Genomic DNA, 12,693 nt, shown 5'->3' with positions numbered 1-12,693 from the left:
ACCACCCAGTGTCGGTGAGGGTATGGAATAACCAGAACTGTCACACAGCGCTGGCTGGTGGGAATGGAAAATGGTACAAGAAAATAGGTCTGGCAATTTACATATTTATCATTTTCACCATGTTAAAATATACGGTTCAGTGGCATTAAATATATTCACATTGTGGTGCAACCATGGCCACCATCCAGCTCCAGAACTTTGTTATCTTCCCAGACCGAAACTTCATACTCATTAAACACTGACTTCTCATTCCCTCCTTTCCCTCAGATCTTGGCGGCCATCATTCTACTTTCTGCCTCTATGAATCTGGCTATTCTAAGTACCTGAGATAAGTGGAATCATATAGTATTTGTCCTTATGTACTGGAGGGGTTCTTATACAGTTAAACCTGCATGTACTCCCACAATGTGGCAAATCCGGCCGTAGGTATTTACCCCTAAGAAATTAGAACATATGTCCACATAAAAATTTGTGTCCCAATGTTCATAGCAGCTTGATTTATAACGGCCTCGAATTGGAAACAACCTAAATGTCCATTAACAAGCGAATTGATAAATCGTATATTTGTAAATGGATTCTATTCAGCAATGAAAAGTATCTATGGATACTTGTCTCAACTTGGATACATCTCAAAACAATTACATCAAGCCAAAGGACCAGACACAGAATGCATTCTGGATACACAATCTCCACTCATTTCCCTGGGACGAGAGCCAGCCCCTGAGGATGAGAGCCAGCCCCTGAGGATGAGAGCCAGCCCCCGAGGATGAGAGCCAGCCCCTGAGGACTTCTCATCTTGTCTTTTTCCTCTCCTGTCGCATGGAGTTCCTAGGTGGGGAGGGGTGCTGGCCAGGCAGTGGGTGTGCATGTGCCTGCAGATGCTTTCCCACACTGAGGCGGTGGGCCCATTTGGCCTCCTGCCCCTGAACCCTGGGGGTGGGTCCCGCACAGGTGATACTTCTGGAAAGAGAGCCATGACTGGTCGACATTTTAAGAATAAAAATACAAATTCGCAAAGAACAACTCCGTTCAAACATTTGAGGGCCTCCAAAGGTAAACATGATCCCTTGAAAGTAAGTAATAATAATAAATATGGCAGAGTTCAGGATTAGAAAGTCACAGGGCTATGATAATATAAAATAAAAAATTAAATAAAATTAATGAAATTGTCTACTTCTGTGCAATTTTATAAAGCAGCTTCCTCCGAGGGGACATAGTGCTGTGGATTCATGGCTTGTGGAGGGACAGGTAGGACAAGATGCACCTTCCTCCAGGGCACATGACTTGGCGAGTGTAGTCTGGGCTAGATTCCAGCTCCACTCACCCCTTGGTTGGGTGCCTTTGTGCAGTGCGTGTATCATAACTGCCCAGGGAGGCCCTGCAAAGATCTGCCCTCTGTAGAGTGAGTGGTCTATTCAGACCACTATTATGAGCTGCTTATACCTTTATGAGCCTGTCTCTGTGTCTACAGAACAAGTTCTAACTTTGATTAAATGACCTGTATGTGCCCCTTGCACAGTGGTAGGAGGAAGGCCACTGGTCTGAAGGCCAGTGGCCCCACAACTGAAGCTCACTGAGACTGTGAAGGGAACTATGGACATGCGAGTCTCAGGCAGATCCATCCAAAAGGAGCATGGGACAAGAAGAGACAGGCCCAGGACCTGGCATTTAAGGAGCAGACAGAGCCAGGCGAACACAGCAGGGGTGGGGACTGTGCAGACATTAGAGATGCTGGGTGTGGGCAGCACCAGAGCACTAGGGGCTGGGCTCTCTGTAGAGACTGGGAAATATGGGGCCAGGAGAAGTTTCTCTTTCAGGTGTTGGACACCTGAGGAATCTTTAGAGCTGATGGGAAGCCCATGCAGAGACCCAGAGGTTGCCCAGGGCGACCTAGACTTCAGGTCTAGGAGTATCTAGGAGTGTGGAAGTATCTCTCTGGATAGAGGTAACCCCATCCCACTGAGCCTAGCTGCTCAGGAGTCAAGGAGGTGACAGTCACTCAGTCGTCTCCGGACTGAGGAGGACAAGTGGGTCCACGCTGACATTTCACAAGCCCTGGCTGGTGAGAACAGGGTTGGGAGACTTTGAGGCCCGGGGAGCCCACTCTGAGGCTCTCCCCTGTTCTTCTGTCTTCCTTTACTCCCTCTCTCTACGTTTCTTTCTCTTTCTCAATGTCTTTCTCTCATTCTCTCTCAATCTCTCTCTCTCCTCTCTCTTATCCTCTCTCTCCCTCTTTCTCATTCTCTCTCCCACCCCCTTCTCCTCTCCCTCTTCCTTTTTCCATGCGGGCTCGGCTGCTGGGCCCTGGCACTGGCTCATCTCAGGGTCCGGTCTTTTAAATCTCTGGAATCCACCTAATTCTCTCTCTGCTTCAGCTCCTGCCCTCTTCCACTCATTTCTGCTGATTCCACTTTGAAAACTGTACATCTGTCTCGGCACCGCAGGGCCCTGGCTGAGCAGGCATAGATGGCTGTTTGAGGCAGGGCATGAGCCAGAGAGCCATGAGGTCTGCAAGGAAGGATTTGACCTCCCTTGCCTCGTGTTCCCTCAAACTCTTCTCTCCCTGCCCCCTCACCTGGGAGCCTTTGTACATGTTCCTTCACCTAAAACATTCTCTCACTCTCTTTTTTTAACTTTAAAGATCAGATTTATTTAGAGAAAACAAAAAACCCCACACCCCAAAGGATGGGATTCACATCTCAAGACATCTCTCAGATATTAACTCTACAGATTACAAATCATTCAATAGAAGATATTTTTGTACAAATTTTACATGTATTGAGGAGCAGGACATAGATCCCATTTCTGTTTTAATAGAGGACGGTAGAGGAGCAGGGAAAAAACACTTTTTTTGGATACAACCGCTTGGAAAGAGTAGACATGAAGAGGGCAGACTACCTTTTCATCATCTACAACAAATAGTTTGGAAAAAAAAAACCTTTCAACCTAGGTATCTCTCTAAAAGCCCCTTCCTAGCTACTAGCTATCGAAACCAATGATCAAAGTTACTTCACTTTGTATGTCTTTTATATCCCCTGGGTAAATGATTCATTATGCCCACTGCTGCAGCACTCAGAAACCAACACCCCTGCATAGTTGGACAGGGTCTAACCTAGGACTGATGGGAGAAGGGCTTGCAAACAAGAGACCAAGTTGTCATCTCTCTGCAGGTACCAATATTGCCCACAAGAATACCATCTACCAAGCCGACAGTACAAAGGTGCACATAAAAGCAGGCAAGTTAAGCTATTGTGGCGCAAGAGAAACCAGGACCTTGTTAAATAGTTCTCTCCATTGTCATTCTCTCAAGGAAGGGTAAAAAACAAAACCACACATTGGTCTAGGTCACATTATAATACAGACATTGGTGTGGGATTTCAGTGGATGTAACTGTGCTAAAACTTCACTTCTTTAAAATGACTTTTTCTCTTTTTTTCTGCTTGATTTAAATGGCCTTGTCTTGTCTAATAGCACCATGACTCACTTGCTTCTTTTCTTTCCATATCCTTCTGCTTTTGACTATAATGCACGACTACTCCCTTAATTATTAAGCCCTCAGGACACTAGACTCTGGTCAGCATCAAATAGTCTTAGAAAGATAGCCTCCGGTCTGTTGACCACAGAAACAGTTTCAGTCAAACTAAAGATAACATCTTGACCTATCCATGAAGGTGAGACAACTCCATCGGCTACATTCCCTTGAAACCAGACAGAACATGCCATGACTAACATCAGGCCCTGAGGCAATATCACCTGCCTCCTACCCTAGCCCAGACCAATCAGTAGAGTCCACAATCCCAACTACCGTAAGTACCATGACTAATGGGTTTTTCCCTGTATAACCTATCCCCTAGAGGCCATCGGGGAACCAGGTCTTTGAGCACTAGCTCACCTGTGTCTCCAGGCTTGGCACCATTTCCTTAAATAATAAACTTTTACTTTCTTTGCTGTAAACGTCTCGTGTCTCATTTGGCTTTCATGCGCAAAGGCAAATGAACCCCTTCTAGTTTGGTAACATGGAGAGAAAACTTTGTAAAAACAAAACAAAACAATATAAAAAGTCCCGAACAAAAACCCCAGTTGAGGTCATAAGAAAGGCTCCCAATTTAAGTGTCACATTTTATTCATCCCTACTCACCACCGAAGACCATTAATTCTAGAGTTTTCTGAGATTAAAAGGGGGTCAAAGAAGCAGGAGCAAGAATGAATAGTAGAGTCTTGGGGCATAGATGATAGAGGCTTTGTTCATCCCTCTTAAAACCAAATCAAAGTTGTGACAGAAATACGGAGCAAACAGCAAGGAAAGTCACCTGGGATCTAGATGAATAGAAGCACTACAACTAGGGAGAGAAATAAGACATCAGCCTGCAACAGTAGAAGGTAGGAGAGGGTGAAGATGTGAGGTTGCCCCGTCCCCAAGTGACTGAGTGAGATGGAGGCTGTGGCAGTGGCAGCTGCAGACGCTTCTTAAAGGGGCCATGTCCGCGAGCGGACTTCGTGATGACAGACTCGCTCGCTCTGAGCACCAAAGCCAGGTTGGCTGCTCAAGGGGGTGCAGAGGGGACTAGGGACTTACAGAGGGACACTGAGTTGTTCGACTGAGGGCCAGAGGTGAGGCTTTTTCCCTGGCAGAAGTGCTGGTGGTATCCATTGTTCCTCTGTTGAGCCTTCCCCCTCTCAGTGTGCTGATCCAGCGCTGCCATAGCTAAGATATCATCAAACTGGATAACAGAGGTCGCTCCGCCCAGAGAATTCCTTGAAACTCCTCCTCCCCCAACTCGCAGCCCCACCCACGCCACATCCAGGTATATCCTGAGCGAGTCAGGTGCTCCTTGCTGAGCAGCACCTAGACTCAGACTGGTGGCAGCTGGCCCTGGTTTCTGGTGTGGCCTCCTGAGGCAACTAGAAGCAGAGCACCTGTGGATTGCTTGCTGAATCTTAACAGGTGGCCCTGGTGGGGAACAAGCGGGGGCTAAATTAGGCCTGCAGCTGACCCATCTCAGGACTGTGCCACTGGTCACCTACTACGCAAAGCCACACTAATAAGACTGGGAGACTTAAGAGCTTTGCTTAGTACATAGAAACAGACATGGAAAGGCAGCCAAAATGGGAGGACAAAGAAGCAGAAACCATATGAGAGACCAGAACAGAGATCCAGGAATAATGGAGTCGAGTAATCTAATAGATGCAGAGTTCAAAACACGGGTTATAAAGATGCTCAATAAACTTAGGGGAAGTGTAGATGAATTCAGTGAGAACTTTAACAAAGAGATAAAAAACATAAAAATGAAAATGGAAATTATAAAAGGAAACCAGTCTGAAATGAAGAACACATTATCTGAGATGAAGAGTATATTAGATGGAATCAACAGAGTGGATAAAGAAGAGGACTGAACCACTGATATAGAGGATGAGGAAGCCAAGGACACTCGATCAGAATGGCCAGAAAAAAACCGACTGTACTAATAATTTAAGGAGCCTATGGGACACTATTAAATGTAAAATTATCCATATCATAGGGGTACTGGAAGGAAAACAAGACGTTGAAGAGCTATTTGAAGAAATAATGTTGGAAAACTTCCCTCACTTGGTGAAGGAAATAGACATAACACTCCAGGAAGCTCAGAGAGTCCCAAGAAAGATGAACCCCAAGAGGCCCACACCAAGACACATCATAATTCAAATGCCAAAGGTTAAATACAAAGGGAGAATCTTAAAAGTAGCAAGAGAAAAGCAGATAGTTACCTACAAGGGAGCACTCATAAGACTGGTAGCTGATTTCTCAAAAGAAACCATGAAGGACAGAAGGGCTTGGCGCAAAATATTCGACGTGATGAAGACCCAGGAGCTACAAACAAGAATACTTTATCCAGCAAAGCTATCGTTTAGAGTCAAAAGACAGATAAAGAGCTTCCCAGACAAAAATAAGCTAAAGGAATTTATCAGCACCAAGCTAGTATTATAGGAAATGTTGGAGGGACTTCTTTTTTAAACTATTTTATTGTTTTTAATTTTTATTTTATTTATTTGTAATTTATTTTTTTATTTTTTAATCATCCCCCCGCCTTCCACGTCTGACCTACAGATGTTGCCGTTTTCCCCTTAAGAACTGGATCTCTCAAGGCGGGACATCTCCTCACACACACTCACGGCACACACCTGGGGCCTGGCACACCCAGGGGGCCTGGCGCGCTCGGGATATGGGCCGTGGCTCTGCTGGGACTTGAACCCAAGACCTTCTGCGTGTAAAGCAGACGTGTTAACCACTACTCTATGGAACCACCCCTGGAGGGACTTCTTTAAGAAGAAAAAAACATGTATCAAAAACAGGAATAAAGAATAATAAAAACTACATTCATATCAACAAGTACCTCAAATGAAAAGAATGAAATGCTCCAACCAAAAGACAGTGGGTGAATGGATAAGAAAACAAGACCTACCATATGTGCTGCCTACAAGAGACTCACTTCAGATTAAAAGACACACACAGACTAAAAGGAAGGGGATGGAAAAAAGATATTGTTCTGATGAACCTGGGGCGTATTGCACTGAATGAAATGGGTCAGATAGAGAAAGACAAATAGCACATGATTTCACATACATGCGGAATCTAAAGAACAAAATAAACAACAATAACAAAAGTGGAAGTAAACTCATAGATACAGAGAATATTTTGAAGGCTACTAGTTGGGAAGGGGGTTTGGGGATGGCAAAAAAAAGGGCAAAGAAATTAAGAGGTACAAATGGATAGTTGCAGAATAGACATGGAAATGTAGAGTGTGGCATGGGGAAGATGGTTAATGATGTCGTAATAAATATGTCAAGGGAAAGAGGAGTACTAGATTTAGTGGGATGATCACTGCGAGTTTTGTGGATCTGATCCCTATGCTGTACAATTGAGACTGGTATATTATTGTATGCCAACTATAAATGAAAAAAAAACTCATTGAATTGTACAATGTAATATGAGCAACTAATTGTCTATTATGTTTTAATAAAGCCGGAAAAAAAATATTGTAAAGAATGAATAGCAGAGAGTCAAAAGACACAAAGGAGCCAAGAGTTGCTCAAGAAAAGCAGTGAGTCCTCATTTGACAGCTTCTAGGGGCTGGTATAGAAAGCCTAGGAGATCAGGTTGTGGCTTAAACAGAAGCCACTTTTGGGGAGGTAGCAGGAAGGAGGACCATGAGGAACATGACAACGAGAGTCTAAATTTTTAAAGATTTTGACAGAACGTGGATCTATTTGAACTTTTGGAAAGGATAGTGTTTAAGAAAGGGTGAAACCAGGACACATAAGCGACTTGGGAATTCCTACAACCCCTAAGTGCTTCCTGTTCCAAGAAGTAACCAACCATTCATGGGTTACACCATTTTTCGCTATTACTGTTGCAAAGTCATTCATCACCTCCACAAAGCTGTTTTTCAAATCACTATTTTCCCACTTCTTTTGGTCACCAAATAGTCCTATACTTTAGCAGCCTGTAGACTGCTCCCCAGCTACCCCCTGGGGGTAAAAATAAAGGAAATCCGCCCCCCACCCCCCTCCCCCGCCCCCGTCTTGGTCTGGCTCCAGTAACTCAGAAGTAATAAGAGGAGGGGCTGGCAGCCTCCTGGAGACAAATACAGTTTCAGAGACTAAACCTACCTCTCCAAGGATGGAGATTTCATTCAGATGTTTGAGAATTTACATACACCACATTAGAATAACAAGAATTAAAGGTAGAAACCTCATACTTCCCCTCATACCTGCCCTGCTGCTCGATCAGATTCCAGACATCGCATCACTGCCATTACCATTTTGCTAAATAGAGGCCTGTAGTCACTAATCACACTGGCAACTGCACGTGTCATAAAAACGCACCACGACTTTTCTGTTAAAATACGTCTCTTTTTCTCTGGCTACATTTCTCCAGTTAGTTCAATAGTTTAAAGGCTGCAATATCATGCAAATAATTTTATTTCACGTAGTTTTTATTTTTTTAAGTTATAAAAGCTCTCCAGGAGGTGGTGAGTTTTATTTTGTCTTGTCTGGATAGAGGTTTGATTTGTTCTTGAATGTTCCAGAGTGGAGAGAGACTCAGGGAAAGCACAGGATGTAGAGGTCTATTCGATATACGTTCTCCCTCCTTTTCATCTTCAGCACCAGTGATGAGAGCAGCATACTTGCTTGCAGAACTGAACTTGGAGGCTGGATTTTTTCCAAGTTTCTTTGGCTCAGGTGCAGATCAGTAGTCTTGATCCTTTTTGCCTTCTTTACTATCCGACTCTTTCCAGTGACCTGTGTTCCCCTCATCTCTTGGACCATGGCTTTCTTTTCGTCCACTTTATTTTCATCTGTTTTCCTTGCTGGCGGGGCCGGAACTGCTTTCTCCCCCCATTTGTAGGGGATTGCTGCTCTGTCTTAGCTCTGAGGTGAAGCAGGAAAGTTAGAACTTTGCTTCACCCAAGCATTCTCCTTGGGTGGAGGGGCTGGCATTACATTCAGAGACTGTTCAAGTTTGGGAGGTTTAGACGTTGGAAAGTGAGTCTTTCCCCTTATTGAATGTTTCATTTTCTAGAGATGCCTTACTCTTTCTCCTGCGAGCATTTCTGCCAGATGTGGCTGAGGTCCCAGTCTGTGATAACTCACTTCCTGTCTTCGGCTGCTTCTGTTCCTGAGTTTCTTCGCTTAACCAGCTTGAGTGTCTCTCCCGAGACTGTTGTTCTGGCTTTGGCTTATCCAGCTGACACTGCGATTTCTCCTGTTCCTTTGTAGCTGCTCCTATACTTTCCCTTCTCTAGCAGCTGTGGCAGCGGGCTTTGCACCTCCAAAGGTAGAGGCTGCTTGACTGGACTGGGAGGTGCTGGCAGAAGAATCCTTGGAGTGATCTGAGGCTTTAGATTCAGTTTGCGTCTTTGGTGGGGGACCTCTATCATCATGCCTATAATCATCCCAAGAGTAATCACTCTGGAGCTCCTGATCAATTATCGCATCTGTCATATCTGTCTTCAAAGCAGTCTCTGCCTCCTCTGTAGTCATAATCTCTATGTTCTCCTGCCGCTGCTTATCTTGGAGTCAAAGCCTCTATTGTAGTCTCTGCTGCCTCTGTCATCATAGCGATCCTGGCCCCCGTATTGATTCATATCACAGCTCAGGGCATCACGATAACAGTCGGTATACTCATCACTGTCCTGATACCCATCATGGTATCAGTCTGAATCACGATGATCTTGATACTTGTCTCCAAAGCTATCATCACCTCTTCTAGGTGGGTATTTGTCAAAGCTGTCTATGGTAGGACTGGCTCTCTAGTCTGTATTTGTTTTGTCAGAATTCCAATTTCTATCTCAGTCAAAAGAATGATCAACCCTGTCTGTATCCTGTGCTTGATCAGCAATGTCCACTTGAATTCTCCTCTTACCCGGAGACTCTTCACTGAGGCTCAGGGCACCGAACAAAGAATCCAGGTCCTTAAACTCAGCGTATCCAGCACCTTTCAACTTCTCCATATTTCAAGGTTCACATGGTAAATGCACTGCACTGATATTTAATCTTCTAAAGAATTTCTTAATGGAGTCTGGCACATCACAGAGCAGGTTCCTTAGAAAGGCATAGTAAGGTGGCAATTTGGGAAGATGTCTCCTGTCAATATTGGGTTTCTGAGCAGCCTGTGAAGAAGTGGGCAAGACGGAACAGTCAACTGGAGGTGCCCTGTACATATCATCATCATTATTGTGTCAGATGGTTGGAACATCTCCTTCCAGGTCATCTGTTTCATCAGCCCGGCTGACTGGTTTGGAGAGGTGCTTCCTCCACGAGTCCTTCTATCCTCAGCCCAAAAGTCTGTTAGAAAGATAGTCTTCCCCTTCTTTTTCTTTCCTTTTTTTTTTTTTCGCTGAGGCCACCATCTTGGGAGAGGGAGAGAGGACCTAAAACATTTTTGCTTGAATTGACAGAAGAGTTTTCTGTGGTTCTTATCACCTTATGCCTACTAACGCACTTATTCCTCACGATAAGCTTCTCGCCTTTCTCCTCCCAGCACTTGTTCTAACATGATCAGTGGATTCTTCGTGTCAGCCTTCCCTGCCGAATGTGTGCTCTCCAGGGCCCCCACCAGAGACGTCTTCTTGTTGTCCAACAGATGTCTACACCCAGGAGTGAGGCTGGGTTCATCCCTGTGACACAGGAGCACACACACCAGAAGGTGTGACTCCCTCCACGGAAGACTGGCCTCCAGTGGGCTGTCCTGCTGACCTGGGGTGAACATGTGTCTCCTCGCCACACCCCTGGAAGGCCCACTGAACAGTGGTCCTGTGCATAGTGAGAAATGTCCACCCACTTTTCAGGGTGGACAGGAGATGGAGAAGGATGGTTGTCTTGGCCAGTCTGTGGGTCCAGGAGTGGGCAGAGTCTCTTGCAGAACTATTGGTGCCCCAGCCCTTGAAGAGGAGTGGGGCAGGGTAAAAATGGGGCTGGATCACAGTCCTGTCTCTGCCCTGACACCGCGGAGCAGGGCACTAGCCCTGAACTCTTTTCTTCTGCAGACAGCCAGTTTTTTCTCCTGAAAATCTATCCCAGTGTCCCCAGGCTCCATGGAAGGCCTGAGAGAGGCAAGAACGAAAACAGAGCCCCGTACCCCATCTTGCCCCCAGAATTTAGGCAGCTGGGGTTCCTGGAATGGTCCAGGGCTTGATGGAAGGCTGAGGGGACTAAATGGACAAGCTTTTTTTAAGTAGAAGTAATTCCAGAAGCAATAGCTAGAAGAAGGGGGAAGGCAGAGAAATTCTAAGGGCAACGGTTTCATGCCTGTCTCCACTTCCGCCTGTAGCTTTTGTTAGTCACATCCTTGCCCGATCCCCACCACTCCCACACTGTACCTGTCTGCAAAGCTCCACCTCGGGCACTTTCACTGGAGAGCAGCACAGCTGGACTGAGTAGGGAGGGCAGTCCTGTGTCCTCAGTGAAGTGCTTTTGCGGTCCTCACACCTTTTACAGCCTTCCGCCTTCCTCCCATACCTGATTGGCAGGCAGCTTTATATGAGCAGAGAATGTGGAAAACACGGCCTTCGTCTATTCACCTGGAAGCATCCACCCTGTCTCCTGGGCCCACAGTCCGCCCCAAGGTCTGCTTTACTCCTGTCTTCCCAGGAGTTCTATTCCTGCCATTGCCCATGCTGCTCTTTCATTTTTATTCATAAACATGAATCTCCCACAAGCCTCCCCTGACCCCACAGACTCCTCAGTGACGGCCCACTTCTCCCCAACGCCAGACAGCAACACTTCAAAATTTGCCTTTGCTTTGCAATCTCGTGTGCCATTTCCTTTTTCAAAAATTTACTGGAATTTTTATTATGCAAATTTCAACTTATTCTTTTAAGTGTACAAAAGTCATCCGATGTCTATGAATGTTTTAAAAACACTAAATGCCAACGCACTGACCGCTGAGCTCAAAGAGGCAGCCACTCGCATGCCTTCTGAGTAACCAGGAGCTGCATTTCCAGTTTGTGATGAACTTGCTTTTCTCTGCGGTTTCACCACACGCATCTACATCCCTGGAGAACGTATTTATTGCTGATGTTTGCATGGTTTTGAACATTATATAGTTGGGATCATACTGTGTTCTGTTGAGACCCACCGTGTTGGTTGAAACGGGAACGATTCCTGTTGATTGGTGTGGTTCATTCTACATATGCTATTCTTCCTGCCTCGAGGACATTTGGTCGGTTGCCTCTTTGTTTTGTTGATGGTTTCTTTTGCTGTGCTTTTAGTTTGATGTAGTTCCATTCATTTATTTTTGCTTATACTTCCCTTGACTTTGAGGTCCAATTCATAAAATCCTCTCCAAGACCAAGGCCCATAAGTTTAGTACCTTTGTTTTGTTTTAGAAGAGTTCTTCATTTTAATGTAGTCAAATGTATTATTTTCTTCTGTGGTTAGGGCTTTTTGTGTCTTATTTAAGAAAGCCTTCCCTGATCCAAAGTTATAAATTATCTTCCAGAATCTTAGTTTTGTTTTTTACATTTAGGTCTATACAGCGCCGTCCAAGAGAAATATAATGTGAGCTAGATTTTGCTTATCATGGTTGTCATCAATTCGAATGCAGCCAAGAAATTGAGAAGGCTGAGATTCGGAAGGGCAGCAATAGAAGACGTAGGAACAATCACTAGGAGCAGACATGTGTCATTAGAGACCAAGGACAAGATCACCCGCAGCCTCGTGTTCCCAATTACCATGTATGGATGTGAAAGTTGGACAGTGAAGAAGGCCGATAGGAAAAAAGTTGATTCATTTGAAATATGGAGAGCTCTATGGGTACCCCTTGGGTTGCCAGAAAGATGAATGAGTGGGTCCTAGAGCAAATTAAGCCCAAACGTCGCTGGAGGCAAAAATGATAAAACTGAAACTGTCCTGCTTAGGGCAGGCACATCGCGAGAAGGCAGCGTTCTCAGGAAAAGACAATTCTGGGACAAAAAGAAGGCAGCGGGCCAAGAGGAAGACTAAGTGCAAGATGGACTCACTGTAAAATAAGCCACTGGCATGAGTCTACAGGAGCCGAACGGAGCTGCTGAGGATGAAACACTGTGGACATCATCCATTCATAGGTTGTCAGGCGTCAGAGCCAACTCAATGGTAACGTAACATACACGTACATGTGTAATTTAAATTTACCTGGCGGCCGGGTAAAAGTAAAAAACCCAAACCAGGTGAAAT

General features: G+C 45.2%; 1 pseudogene; it reads right to left on the bottom strand.

The window, feature by feature from the left end:
- Positions 1-7,981: 7,981 nt before the first annotated feature.
- On the bottom strand, positions 7,982-10,623 carry LOC105299931 (annotated as a pseudogene).
- Between the last annotated feature and the right edge of the window lie 2,070 nt (positions 10,624-12,693).

The sequence above is a fragment of the Pteropus vampyrus genome, unplaced genomic scaffold (genome assembly GCF_000151845.1).
Source record: "Pteropus vampyrus isolate Shadow unplaced genomic scaffold, Pvam_2.0 Scaffold196, whole genome shotgun sequence".
Taxonomy (NCBI): Eukaryota; Metazoa; Chordata; class Mammalia; order Chiroptera; family Pteropodidae; genus Pteropus; species Pteropus vampyrus.
The sequence above is the reverse complement of the archived record's forward strand: the minus strand, read 5'-3'. Positions and strand labels throughout refer to the sequence as shown.